This window comes from Astatotilapia calliptera, chromosome 7, assembly GCF_900246225.1.
Source record: "Astatotilapia calliptera chromosome 7, fAstCal1.2, whole genome shotgun sequence".
In the NCBI taxonomy this organism is placed as follows: Eukaryota; Metazoa; Chordata; class Actinopteri; order Cichliformes; family Cichlidae; genus Astatotilapia; species Astatotilapia calliptera.
In genome coordinates this window covers 50707484-50722065 of record NC_039308.1, presented here as the reverse complement: position 1 = coordinate 50722065, position 14582 = coordinate 50707484, and the positions used below count along the sequence as shown (strand labels likewise).

Here is a 14582-nt window from a genome sequence, read left to right as displayed (position 1 = left end):
AAGGAAGGATCCCACCTCGCCCTTGCAGCACGCCGTGCCAAGCGGGGAGGCTGGGAGTTAAGGGACTCTGACAGCTTGGAGCTCATCTGCCTCAGCTGTTGGTGCTATGGTTCTTTTACTTTTGCCATTGGGGGGCGAGGGGGCTCCCCCTCTCTTCCAGTTTATCCATTTATGTTCCTGTTTGAATCTCTCTCTTTGCCTCGACTTTTCTCTCTGTCTGTGTCTGAATTTGTAATTCTTTCTGCTTCATGCTCAGCAATCAGTTATTGTGTTGTGAATGTGTGCTGCAAGCCAGAGAGGATGAGTGTACACTTTTCAATGGCCGCGTCATAGAGGGCAACACCGAGGAGTAGCAGTTTGAAGCACAGTGAGGCGTGAAGTGTGTATTGTAAAGAAACAGCTTTTAGGTCCCAGGCTTTCAATAGAGGCTAGAGAGGTTTCTGTTTACCTCCATGCTGCTGTCTTTCACCGCTTTCAATCACGTGTCCAATCAGAGCGTGTTGTATTAATGTTTTTTTGATAACAAATAGAGGTGAGTAGGAAACAGATCAAAGATCAGAGCTGTGCATCTATCTATCCATCTGTCTGTCTGAATTCAATTCAATTCAATTTTATTTATATAGCGCTAAATCACAACATAAGTCGCCTCAATGCGCTTCATAGATACAGAGAAAAACCCAACAATCATATGACCCCCTATGAGCAAGCACTTTGGCAACAGTGGGAAGGAAAAACTCCCTTTTAACAGGAAGAAACCTCCGGCAGAACCAGGCTCAGGGAGGGGCGGCCATCTGCTGCGACCTGTTGGGGTGAGAGAAGGAAGACAGGATAAAGACATGCTGTGGAAGAGAGACAGAGGTTAATAACAGATATGATTCAATGCAGAGAAGTCTATTAACACATAGTGAGTGAGAAAGGTGACTGGAAAGGAAAAACTCAATGCATCATGGGAATCCCCGGCAGCCTACATCTATTGCAGCATAACTAAGGGAGGATTCAGGGTCACCTGGTCCAGCCCTAACTATATGCTTTAGCAAAAAGGAAAGTTTTAAGCCTAATCTTAAAAGTAGAGATAGTGTCTGTCTCCCGAATCCAAACTGGAAGCTGGTTCCACAGAAGAGGGTCCTGAAAATTGAAGCCTCTCCCTCCCATTCTACTTTTAAATACTCTAGGAACAACAAGTAGGCCTGCAGAGCGAGAGCGAAGTGCTCTAATAGGGTGATATGGTACTACAAGGTCATTAAGATAAGATGGGGCCTGATTATTTAAGACCTTGTATGTGAGGAGCAGGATTTTGAATTCAATTCTGGATTTAACAGGAAGCCAATGAAAGGAAGCCAAAACAGGAGAAATATGCTCTCTCTTTCTAGTCCCTGTCAGTACTCTTGCTGCAGCATTTTGGATTAGCTGAAGGCTTTTCAGTGAGTTTTTTGGACATCCTGATAATAATGAATTGCAGTAGTCCAGCCTGGAAGTAATAAATCCATGAACTAGTTTTTCAGCGTCACTCTGAGACAGGATATTTCTAATTTTAGAGATGTTGCGCAAATGGAAGAACGCAGTCTTACATATTTGTTTAATATGTGCATTGAAGGACATGTCCTGGTCAAAAATAACTCCAAGGTTCCTCACAGCGTTACTGGAGGCCAAGGTAATGTCATCCAGAGTAAGAATCTGGTTAGATACCATATTTCTAAGCTTTTCAGGGCCGAGTACAATAACCTCAGTTTTATCTGAATTAAGAAGCAGAAAGTTAGCGGCCATCCAGGTCTTTATGTCTTTAAGACATTCCTGCAGTTTAACTAATTGGTGTGTGTTATCTGGCTTCATAGATAGATAGAGCTGGGTGTCATCTGCATAGCAGTGAAAATGTATGCTATGTCTTCTAATGATACTGCCTAAGGGAAGCATGTATAATGTAAACAGAATTGGTCCTAGCACCGAACCCTGTGGAACTCCATAATTAACCTCAGTGTGTGAAGAGGACTCTCCATTTACATGCACAAATTGGAGTCTATTAGATAGATATGATACAAACCACTGCAGTGCAGTACCTGTAATACCTACAGCATGTTCTAATCGCTCTAATAGGATATTATGGTCAACAGTATCGAACGCTGCACTGAGGTCTAGCAGGACAAGCACAGAGATGAGTCCACTGTCAGAGGCCATAAGAAGATCATTTGTAACCTTCACTAAAGCTGTTTCTGTGCTGTGATGAGCTCTGAAACCTGACTGAAACTCTTCAAATAAACCATTCCTCTGCAGATGATCTGTTAGCTGTTTGACAACTACTCTTTCAAGGATTTTTGATATGAAAGGAAGGTTGGAGATTGGCCTATAATTAGCTAAGACTGCTGGGTCTAGAGATGGCTTTTTGAGTAAAGGTTTAACTACAGCTAGCTTGAAGGCCTGTAGTACATAGCCGATCATTAGAGATAGGTTGATCATATTTAAGATCGAAGAATTAATTAATGGCAGGACTTCTTTGAGCAGTTTTATAGGAATGGGGTCTAAAAGACACGTTGATGGTTTGGAGGAAGTAATTATTGAAATTAACTCAGAAAGATCAATTAGAGAAAAAGAGTCAAATTAGAATGAAGGGTAAATTTAACCGGGAAAGAATAAGATAAAATATATAAATTAAAGTTGAAAATAAAATAACTGTACAACAAAATACACAATATAGAACTATATCTAACTTAACATCAATGGTACTAAGAGTAGCTGTAGATAATATTACATCTGTGGGATGATTGTTGGTAATTTTTTCTCTAATGATAAAAATTTTATTTGTGAAGAAGTTCATGAAGTCATTACTAGTTAACGTTAAAGGGATTGTTGGCTCAAAAGAGCTCTGACTTTTTGTCAGCCTGGCTACAGTGCTGAAGAGAAACCTGGGGTTGTTCTGTTCTGACTGAGCAAGTATAGTAAACTGAGTGCATTCCTAAAATGTAAAATAAAATAGTAATTATAATAAGAAGAAACACAACCATAGGATTTTATGGCCATAGCTTTGATTTTTCCAAATGTCTGACCTTGCTACAACTGATTACGTGTTTCACTTGCTAAAGGCACAAAATTTCCTAAAACAAGCAACAAGTGCAGATGGCTGCAGCGCAGGGCTGGCAGAGCAAAGGGAAGAAAGGCGCCAACAATCCACTAGTGTCTGTGGGTCATAGCCAGTTATTTTCTGCAGCCAAAGATTGAAGGATTTATTTATTTTTAAAAAATGGTTTAAAATATCTTGATTCTGCTCTTTGGTTTTACCTAAAACTGAAACTGCATATTACGCATTCCCTTCGGTTGCCAGGTTTTATTTACCCAAACTTCATTTTCATTTTATTTTACATTGCTAGCTAGGGAGCTGGCTGGTGTTTTTTTTGTACTTGTGCAGTCCATCTATTTTTACTTGTGATATTACTACATTGCTGAATCTCAAAAAACAGTGGGCGAGGTGAGTGCAGTTTTGTTCAGAATGACTGGAGGGTTTTCAGTAACCTTTGATTCTTGGCATTCTTCCTCTCCCCTAATTTTGTGTCATGTCTCCTCTGCCCACAATCAAAGAGTTAGAAAGTGACCCTGCAAAACAGAAAGGGCAAAGTTGCAAAAAAGGTTGTATGAACCCAGACTTTGCTTTTTTTGCCCAGTGATACTTTGGATAGAAGGAGTGTATGTGTGTATTTTATATATGTATATTTATTCCCCACTCGCGCTGTGGACATTCCTTGTCCTTCAAGCTCAGGTCCTCTACCGGAGGCCTGAGAGTTTGAGGGTCCTGTGGAGTATCTTTGCTGTTTTTAGGACTGCCTTCTTCTGGACAGATATCTCAGATGTCGTTCCTGGGATCTGGGAGCCGTTCCCCCAATTTAGGAGATAGTGGGAACACTACTGGTCTTCAGAAGAGAGGCTTGGGGGTTTGAATCCCAACCAGTTTATGCATCCATACTCAGGGTAGGCCCACATGCTCCCTAAGCCTACTTTGGAATGTGAGTGAGAGACACATAATTGGAGAATTATCCTGTTACAAAAGTCAAAAATTCAGGTGACTCAGGTGGTATTTACACTTTCATTTATAAACTCATGTGGAGTAAAATGCAGCAACTTTGTGATTGGATGACAAAAAGAAAGAAGATAAAGAGAGATTTTTTTTATTCATGGATATTTGCTGAGCAATGACTGTAATTTTGAATGTGGAGTTGACGCACAATCCTCGGATCGCGATGTGAATGGCTTCACTGGAAAAAGGTTTTCTCTAAAACTACATATGTGCGTCAGCACCTCTGAATTTATATGTGACTGTTCAGACTGAGGTCACGTTCAAAAAATAAGATGTGTCTGATTGAAGGCCGCAGATGAGCATCAGTTTGAAAATTGAACAAATCAGACTCAGTGGGATTTGCCGTGGCTGCGTGTTATGAAAAGAATAGATGCGAGAGATTAGTGCTATTTTAGCCTGCAGTGGTAACACGGCCTAATTAGAGCGAACATAGTTCCTGTTGTTTTTCAGGTTCACTGCAGAACCAAAAAAAGCCTAAAAGTTGCATTGAAAAGGCTGAACACCGAACACTAATTTCAGTTTTAGAATTTCCCAGCTCAGTGTAACTGAACAGTTTGCTGTGAGTAGAACAGCAGTTTTCTTGCATGTGGTCAGAAAGCAGTGATATTACTCAGCGGCAGCTCAGAGATCAGACACACTGCGGATAAGTAGCGGGATACACGCTTTCGCAGAGGGCCTCTGGGCTGCTCCCAGCGCACACTGTTTCAGATGAATGCATCAAGACGTTTCTCCGGTGTCTCTTCATTATACGCCTGACAATTCTCTTACGGTTCTCTGTGTCAACACTTATGTCTGTGCGTGTAATGTCTCCTGTTTGTGGGAAAGAAGCTGCGTATAGACGCATTGTTTTAGTGTCTCTACTCTAATAGATGAAGGAGAAAAAATGAGATGTCTCATGTCTATTATGATGATTTACTTTTAAGAGTACTTGTACTTCAGCATTTTCTCATTAGATATAACCTTAACTTCATGACCACTTTTATGCAGAAATCATAGTGTATAAGTGTATGACATATACATGTAATCCAAAGATTTACTGTAAGGTTTTCTGCTTTTTTCCCAGTGAGACTGGTTTTGTGAGAAGCAGACACAAACAGGGAGATACCCAGAGACCCAGCTAGTTTTGGGAAGCACATGAAAAAATAAGCAGATGAATAGATGGGCACAAAGACAGTGAGGGCCAGAAAGAGGCTGGTGAGGCCCTTCATGGGGGACTTCTGCTTGTCTTTGCCGTCTTCCAGGGCAGTGGAAAAAGTTGGCTTCATGCACAGCTGCTTCACAAACAGCTCAGCAGAGAGCCTGGAGAATCTGCTCTGTGTCTGGTGTTGCATCTCCATCTTTATTTTCCCTGATTGCACTCTCCTCTCACCTGCACAGCCTTGCCCCAGGCCTCGCTCCACCTTCGCTGCTCTTCCTGTCTGTCCAATTATCGGGGAATCAAAAGTTGTGTATTTCACACAGTTATGTGATAGGCCTGTTTCTTGGAGCCAGCCAAGCTAGCTGATCCTCCCTTTCTCCCAGTCTTTATGCTTTGTTAAGCTAATTGACTGCTGGCTTCGCTTCATATTTAGAGCACGGACACAGGGTTTATGCCAGTTGCAAGCCCATCGGCATGCTGGGCCTGAGTTTGGCGTTCCGCTTTTATAGATACAACAACAACTTGAAGTGAAGATCTAAGGTTATATGATTTTATAACTTAATACCATCAAACTTCAGTTCAGTTGATACATGTGTTCTTTTGCAATGCCACTCTTACTCACAAAGCCATCAATGCTCAGATACTCAGGCAGACTATTCGTCTGGCTTAAGAAGGAGCATTTTTCAAAAGGAAGGCCCTAATTCACTTTACCATTATTTTTGCCAGAGAAGGATCAGGCTCCGGCCCATCAAGGTTTCAAATCCTTTGTTGGTGCTGCGTGATTAGTGATTTTTGTATACATTTTTTTTCAGTGCGAAATGTCTAGGATAGAATTTCAATGTGGCTTCAGGACTGAGAAGACGAGAAGACTGTCCTTATACTGTCGAAACTGGTGGGATCTATCAGTGTTGGAATAGCCTCTGAGAAACCGAACGATTTATGTGCCTGCTAGCTGTGGGTCCTGGTTCAAGGCCGAGCCTATCTGCTCATCACTACAAACAGCGTGCTCCCTGGGTGTCGTGCTGGAATACAAATGCTTGAATTTAGATGTGACCCCTGGCTCACCTGCATCTCAGCCAATTCTAATGAGAAATCTCTGTCTGTGTACCTGCTGTGAGAGGGAGAGTAAAGGAATGAGTGCATATGAAACATAGAGGCACACTGAAATAGCAAGCGATTCAGACTTTTATTTATGGCTGTATATTGGAATACTTTTTGCTGTTACTATTTTGACTGTATTCATTTTAAATGAGCACATTAATAGGCGTTGCTATAAACACGGAGTAAATAATAACCCCAAAATATTAGCATACCTAAACAGAGACATGGATTTTATTAGGCATAGGACAACATTATTTTAGTTTGTGGTGCTTTTTTAACATGTTGGTCCCAAATGTTCAATAGGTTCTTCAAAATAGGTTAGCTAGTGACTCAGAAGGCTATTAATCATTTTTATACTCGTTGCAGTTTCAGTGACCTCTTTTGATGGGAGCATTGCCCCTCCCAGCAGGAAAGAAATATTTCTTCATGCGATAAAATCAATTGCTCAGAATGAGCAGATGCATTTGCAGCTCTGTTGTACTACAGGTCAAGGCTACGGGTTTTGCCTTTAATTGTTTTACATATGTGATAAGCATGGATGCCCATGTCAGCTATATTTACTTGGTGAAGTGGTATAATGTCAATGCATTAATGTTGTCCGGTAAAACACCAGCTATTCAACTGAGACATCTATAGAAAACATGTGGAAACTTTTAAATCAAGCCTGAGATGGACATTGAAAAACACAATTTTCTGGTTGCAGATAGTTGAGGTTTACATTGTATCGTTGACACATCACAAAATTCTGTCGCGCTGAGTACTGAAAACCATCATCTTCACTTGAAATAGTTTGTGAATCACATTAAATATTCTGTAATTTTATCCTACACTTTATTCAGCCGTGTTTGGCTGTGGCTGCTTGTGTAATCACACCATTTAATGCTGAATAACTTTACCTTCATTAGCTGAGGATGAAAATGAATATGCAAAGAATATTTTCTTGTGTTTATGTACTGAGAAAAGTATTTTTTTTAGAGAAACCCCCCCAGAAATTGCTATAATAACTCAACTTATGAATAACTGTGTTTGAAGTGCACTGTTTAATGTAAATGCGACGACCAGTAAAATCCTCTTATTCATTTTTCGTGTGTTGACAGAGGAGGTGGGTGAGGTGTTTCCTGTGGAGATACTGTACTGTATCATTATGTGTTAGGTTGGTAATTCATTATTCTGTCATGTTAAACACCCCCCCCCCCCCCCCAGAAAAAACTGAAACACCTCTGGGTGCAAGTGACGCACGCTTTGTCCTACAGCGATGTTTGACCTCACTGCCTCATCCTTTTTCCTCTACCTGTACTGACTGATAGATGCAGCCAGATAAACGCCACAGGCTCCACCAAAGCCTCACACAGCCATTATCCAACACTCAGCAGACACTTCTCATGCATTAGCGACCGGTCTCATCCTGTCAAAGGCAGACGCAGGACAGAGACTGTTAGCGGAAGCTTGCGGACTGTTAGTGTTAAATGGGAGCAGTGTTTCCTCCGGAATCACCGGTTGACAAATGAGGGCTGATGGAGCAGTTCTTGTCGGAGGCCATTATTTTTGATGGGACCAGATGATCTGTAAGGATGGAGCACTGTTTGTCTGAGCTGCGGCGCCTTCTGGGCAAAATATCAGACCTACTCGAAACCACTCAGACTCTTCAAATGATGGATGTAAAAGGGAAAATTGCTAAGCTGTAACACCAAGAATTTTTTTGTTGAGTCTCTGGCGTATTGTTACGACTCAGCATCAGCCGCACATCCAAGGAAAGTTGTGAAGAACATAAAGAGACTCCCTTTATGAGAAGGCTAAGTCTTTCATTATTGTCATTAATACTCATTAGCTAACGTTTCAGTCATCCAGACCCATGAGAGAGATAGAAGCATGTTCACACTAAGCCTTGGTAAGGCACCAAGAGTCCTGATCAGTCACTCAACCTCCAGGGGTTTTATTTTCATTGTATTCTTTAAACTCACTCTTTAATTTTATCAAATCCAATGCTTCAGTTAAAATTAGGTCATTCAATTACATACTGACAAAAAAATAGTTCCATCAGCTTAAGGGAGATGTTATCGCTCTCCCTGTTATTTCACTTTTGGTAAAATAAAACATACACAAGTTCTCGGCCTCAGAGCTTAATTAGATCAAATTCCATCTGAAATCCTTGGATGGGAAATTCAGACTGAAAATTCCCAGCATCTCTGCCTTCATTTCAAAGAAATGTTGGAGGAGTTTGCACAGGGATATCTTTGATGAATTGTTCACTTCCCCTGGAGGCGAGTTTAGCATATGAAAACCTGACTACAGAAACAGAGTGCCCATACATTTTGCCAAAGTAAGCAAAGCTCATTCAGACTCGACCCAAAGTGAATGTTTGGATCAGCGTTGCAGACACACTGCTGTCACATTAAGCAGCACTTCTATATGCGCTGCGGTGTATTTTGGTGAATAATGTGAGTTGTGTGGGTTGGTTAATGGTTCTGTTTTTTGTTTTTCACTGAGTGTAAATAAGAGGAAAAAGTATATGACTGGGAAAGTGAGTTAACTCATAATTATTCTGCCTTCTGACAGCTAGAGAACCAAATTTTTGTATTCATTTTAATGTTCAAGTCTTCCCCCCCCCCCCCCCCCCCCCCCCCCTCTGTCTTGAACAATGTTTGGTAGAGTATTAAAGAAAGACTGCAACTAAAAATAGTAATGAGTGAAAACGGAAACAGTTGAAAGTTTAATAGCAAAAGTAAAATAAAGTAACCAGAAAGATGATTACAGAACTCCATGTAACGACTAAGTACACCCCATGATTCAGTCAGGATTCAGGTGGCAGGACCTTCAGCAGCAATAATATGAAGTAATCCATTTTCGTAAGACTTTATCAGTGTCTCAAATTATTGTGGAAGAATATTGGCCTACTCTTCTTTCTTTGTGCACAGGTCTCTGAAATGCCACCACAGCATTTCAGTCAGTTTGAGGTCTGGATTTTTCAGTGAAGCTTTTTCTGTTGTAGATGCGCTGCTGAGCTTGGGATCATTGCCCTGTTGCATGACCCAGTTTGGGCCAAGCTTTAGCTGTCACAGCTGGCCTCGTGTTTAACTCTAAAAACTTTGGTGCACAGAAGAGTTCATAAGCAGTGACTCCAAGGTGCAGAGGCCCTGTGATTGTACCCGTCCAGTTGTATGAGATGTTTGTGCTAATATGCTCTGTTTTCTTTTTGCCATTGTGCATCATGGTCAAACATTTGGTCTTGTTTGTGCAAAGGCAATTGTTGCAGAAGTCTTGTAGTTTGTTCAGGTGCAACTTTGCAAACTTCAGCTATGCTGGCGTGTTTTGCATTTTTTAGAGAAAAGAAGCTTTCTTCTGGACACAACCTGTCCAAACAAGCCATATTTGTTCACTCTTTTTCTAATGATACTGTTATAAACGTTAACATTTAACATGCTTACCATTACTTACCCTCTTAATTCCTAAGGAAGCAGTGGGTGTATTTACTTTTTCACACAACTGTGTTCAGTCTTTTGAACTGATTTAATTTTTTTATTACTGTACGAATTGCTTTAGTCATTTATTGATCTGACATGTAAATATATAATTTTTTAAAAACTTATTTAACTCACAGATGCTTTGATTCAGTTCTGTTTTTCTGAGCTGGTTCTGCACAAGAGGAAGGGTAACCTCCTAATAGTGTCTTTTAATAAGAAAAGACCATGATTTGATTTTCTCACACTTTGAAAGGACCATTGTTTGTGTCCTCTGTGTCTGAAATTGGATGGTGAGTCCTTTTGGAGAGCAGCGGAGGGGAAATGATTTGTATTCACCTGCCGTATCTGAAAGGGGCTGAGGAGGGGCTGGGAGAGAGAGAGAGTGAGCGAGAGGGGGCAGTTACATAGTGCTTTCTTTATATGATAATGGATTGCGCTGACATTCACACACATTGTTGTGCGGCGTGTCAGTTAATACTCTTAACTCGCGGGATGAATGGCAAATTTTAAACAGATACCATTAAAGTACTGTCTTGCACTGGCACAGGTCACAGATTTATATATAATGTGTCTTTTTTATGAAAAAAACACCAACATGGCACCTTTATGCACGTGCAACATATTTGTCACGTCATCATTCACTCCTGCAAATGAATTACTTTTCTGAATTTCTTTTTTTTCTCTCGTTTTTTTTATGTAACCTCACTCTCTTTTATTGGCCCAGCTGGGCAACTAGATTCTTGTGTCAGCTGCACAAAAGAAACAAAGTGAAGCTGGGGACAGGCAGTAATGAGCAACTCCTCTTACAGTGTTACATATAGACCTGCTGCAGTGTTTGGAAGCCTTATGGAGACAATGGATGGTTTTGAGAGGTCTGGAGCTCTCTGAAGCCCTTCTTTGATTGAGTTTCCTGGCTCTAGGCTCCAGCGTTGAGGATGATTGTGGAGTGGGATCTGTAGGTCCAGGAAGGGGAGGACGGTGGGGGCCTGAGGACCCTCCTCTGTGCTGACCTTTTACAAACAGGTGGGGTGGAGTGGAAGGGGCTGACAGTGGAGGAGGAGAAGCGGGAGAAGCCTATTGTGGCGCTCTGTGAATGCAGAGGTGGCACTCAATAACAACACTCACTGCCTCCTTCCACCTGCCGCAGATTTTCTCACAGCTTACTTTTCCCACTTTTAAATTAAATATTCTGGTAAAACACTGTGATAACATATTGTTCCAGCACAGAGCCAGTGTTCACACTTTGTTTGCCAGCAGAACTTTCTCTCTAGTCGCATTGCTGGCAGCAAGTCTTTAGGGATTGTGTCCGTTTGTTGTGACGGTAGGTGCACTGGAACACTTTGGGTTGGAGATGGCCACGGTTTCCTCCAAGGATAAATGTGAGTGACTTTGGCGATTTCCCTGACTACTTTTTGTATCACAAATACAATTTTGTAGAAAAAAGCCCCAGGACAAAAAACATGCAAAAAATATTTTTACTACAGTGCTGAACACTTGAGCAGATAATAACAAAAAAATAACTTTATTTTTCTGGTGTTTTTGAGTTCTCTCATTATCTTAATGATCTTTAAATATTACAACTTTCACCACACTTTTACTGAGCCTTAACAGATCTAGATATTTTCCAAACTGTTCTACTGGAATTTTCTGACACAGCCATCTCTAGGGTTTATAAAAAATGTGCTGAAAATTATATGATAATACGTTAGTCATGCCTGAGTTCAAAGGAGAATGGAGAGACCTCATCAAGCTGACAGGAAGGCAAAAGTAACTCAAATAAACCACTTATTACAACTAAGGTATACAGGAGTGCACAAAGGTCAAACCTTGAAGCAAAGTGGCTACAGCAGCAGAAGACCACACCAATCCCCATGAGTATCACTGTAGAGAAAGATGGCAGTATCATGATGCAGATGTTTTTATTCAGGTTTGCGATCTTGGTTTCATAATTGTTACATCCCTATTACTCAATAGGCACTACTATGTTAAATTTGAAAGTACAGCTATACTGTAAGCAATACTGCAAGCGACGTTAGCAAGCTAATAGCATGCTAACATTGTGCTAACGTTTAGCTTAGAGCTCACCTCAGAAGTTCCACTAAAATAACTTATTTCAGTAAATTATATGTATATTTCTGTTTACAAGCATTCTCTTAAGGATTTTGCATGAATAAAAAACCATTTTATTTCTTCCTTTATAGTTCTGTGAATCAATATAAGCGTGCTGTTTATTCTAATTATGTGCAGAGAAATGGCCACAGGATACAGATTGTATTCAATAAGCCTCAGCCTCACCGCCTCTGTCCACCTGCTCCTTTCTCACTTTTGAATTACATGTTCTGGTAACACGCAGCGGTAACAGATTGTTCCAGCTCACAGTCAGTGTTCACGCTTTGTTATCTGATGTTGCCGACAGATTTTACTGGAGTGAATGGTACCCGCACAAAGTGCAGACAGCTCCAAATGACCAGTTGCTCCCTGCCTGCCTACATACTGTATCAGCACAATTCAAATTCCAGCAGAAGAGCGTTCATTATACAGTCATGCTTTTCTAGAAAGCCCTAGTTGCAACTGTTGACTCACAGCAATCATATATAAACACTGTTTCTTTGTGCTACCATGGCTGACTTAGCCCGCTGGAATTCATTTGCTACATCAGAGCTTTTTTGAGTCAGAGGTGATCATTTCCTGCACACAGACTCTCTTTATGGCACCCCTAAGCTTAATGTAAACTTCTCATATTGGCACCATCTTGAGAGACCCTTCACACGTGTAGTAAGCCATCCGGTGTGGACATAGTGGCAAACTGAGATTCTAATCACATCTCTTTTGTTGAGCTCAGAGGAGGCTGAGACTGTTTTTTTGGACCAAACAGATGTCAAATGTGCAGGTTTTCTCTAAGGTTACTTTTGGGATGATAAATGGGCCTGGGCCTTTTTCTCCTGTTTTCTTTTTTCGTCTGTATTTGGTGAGAGAATTGACTTTTTTCTTTGTTGGCATGGAAATCTAAAAGTATTGAGGGGATTGCCATGGATACAGAATGCCCTTTTGGAGTGCAGTTTTGAGTGGCTGTACTCTGCTGGAAAGTGTACAGACAGTCCCTATATTTAGCTTGAAACCATTTTACTATCTTTGCTGAGATTTAAATTGCTTAACTCCTAAAGCACTATTTGAGTTTACAAATGCACAGATATTTCTATCTGCTGGCTCACAGGATTTGTTCCCAGAGGAGATTGGGTTTTGTTGATTACTTTTTTTGTTCAAACCTGCCATGTCTCTGTGGCTGAAGTTTGTCTTTTGGTGTCGTATGAGGATTTTAACAGTTTCTTTAGCTATTCAGGAAGCAGGTCGGCATGCATTCCTCCCACTCCTCTTGCATTTGCTCATGACAATGAACGTCTGCTCAGCATATGAATGGCTTCACCCATAACGCTCTCATGTGGTAGGGCAGGCATACTCGAGCTCCGTGCTTTGCACTGCTCCGGTGTTTATCTGCCCCCTTCTGCACAAGCAGAAATGTTCTCATACATAAGTAATTATAGTGTAGTGATCAGCTATTGCATAAAGGTCAAGTTCAGATACACATTTGTTCATTCAGTCGTGTCCTGCTTTGCCACCTGTTCTCAATTCATCTATGCTTTTTAAAAGTGGCACTAGTAATTATTTCAGATGTCATAAAAAGACTTTTAAGTCCAACCTTACTGTTTTTTTTTAAAGAATAATTAGTTTTTGCTAGATTGTGAAGCAGTGAAACGATTCCCCGCTAATACTTTTCCTAAGGAGAGGGATTTATACACAAACCCCAAGAACGAGAGACCTAATTGAGGAAACACAGCCATAATGTGAGGACATGACGTAGCAACTAAATGTATTAAATAAAAGAAATATGTATTTTTATTGCACTTGGATTCCTTATCGATAATGTATTCGTTATCAGTGATATGCCTAATTCTAAGTCTAGCCCCAGGCAATCAGAATATGCAATTTTGTTTTTCTCCCAAGTCTTGGCAATGAGGGATCAAAGAAAAATAATGATTGTAACGCAAATCAAAATCTGTTTTCATTTCCACCTGCCCAAAAAAAAAAGGAAAGAAAAGAGAGTTTTACCTTTTCCTAAAATGTAGGGCATGGGTAAGGTTAGCGTTATCATCTCTGATAACTTAGACCTCCAAGGCGTTAAGAGCACCATCCCATCTAGTGGTGCTGCTTCCATCTGCATGTTAAAGAGGCCGTCTTCCTCAGAAGTGCCGGCGCCGTTTCTGATTAGCATTTAGGCAGAGGGAACAGCGAGCGAATCCTGAAGTGTTTTTGGCATGTATGGCGAGCAAGCTTTGTGAATGTCAATGTGTGGCGCTCTGAAAGAAGGTAAACTAGACAAATTGCCGGACATGTTGCATTAGCAGCAGATGCCAATTAGAATTAAGACTTGTTTTATGTCGATAGCCAGGGGAGTTTCAAAAACAAAGCCTTGTAACTTTAAAGGCCTACCCCCAAAGATGTAATGGAGCTTTTCCATGAAGTGTGACGACTTGCCTAAAACAGTTTTTCAAAAAGCAAGAACTCATGACGTAGTCGACAAAACATAAAGGTCAAACTATCTGGAAAATCCAAGAGCCTACACATCCCATAATTACACACCCCATGCACATGTTTTTTTTCTTTGAGTGATTTTTTGCCTGGTGCAAAGTCAGTGGAGTTCACATCGTATAAAGTGGTTAATATTACTAATGAAAATACTGAAGCCTATTTACTCATGTGTTTGGGAGGCCTATGCATCAAAACCACTACAGCTCTGGTCAGAAAGCTGAATTTAAATAGCATC

General features: G+C 40.8%; 1 protein-coding gene across 17 annotated transcripts in view; it reads left to right on the top strand.

The window, feature by feature from the left end:
* LOC113026518 (neuronal cell adhesion molecule-like) overlaps positions 1–14582 on the top strand; it is a 77464-nt gene that overhangs the window by 31031 nt on the left and 31851 nt on the right. The window lies entirely within an intron of this gene.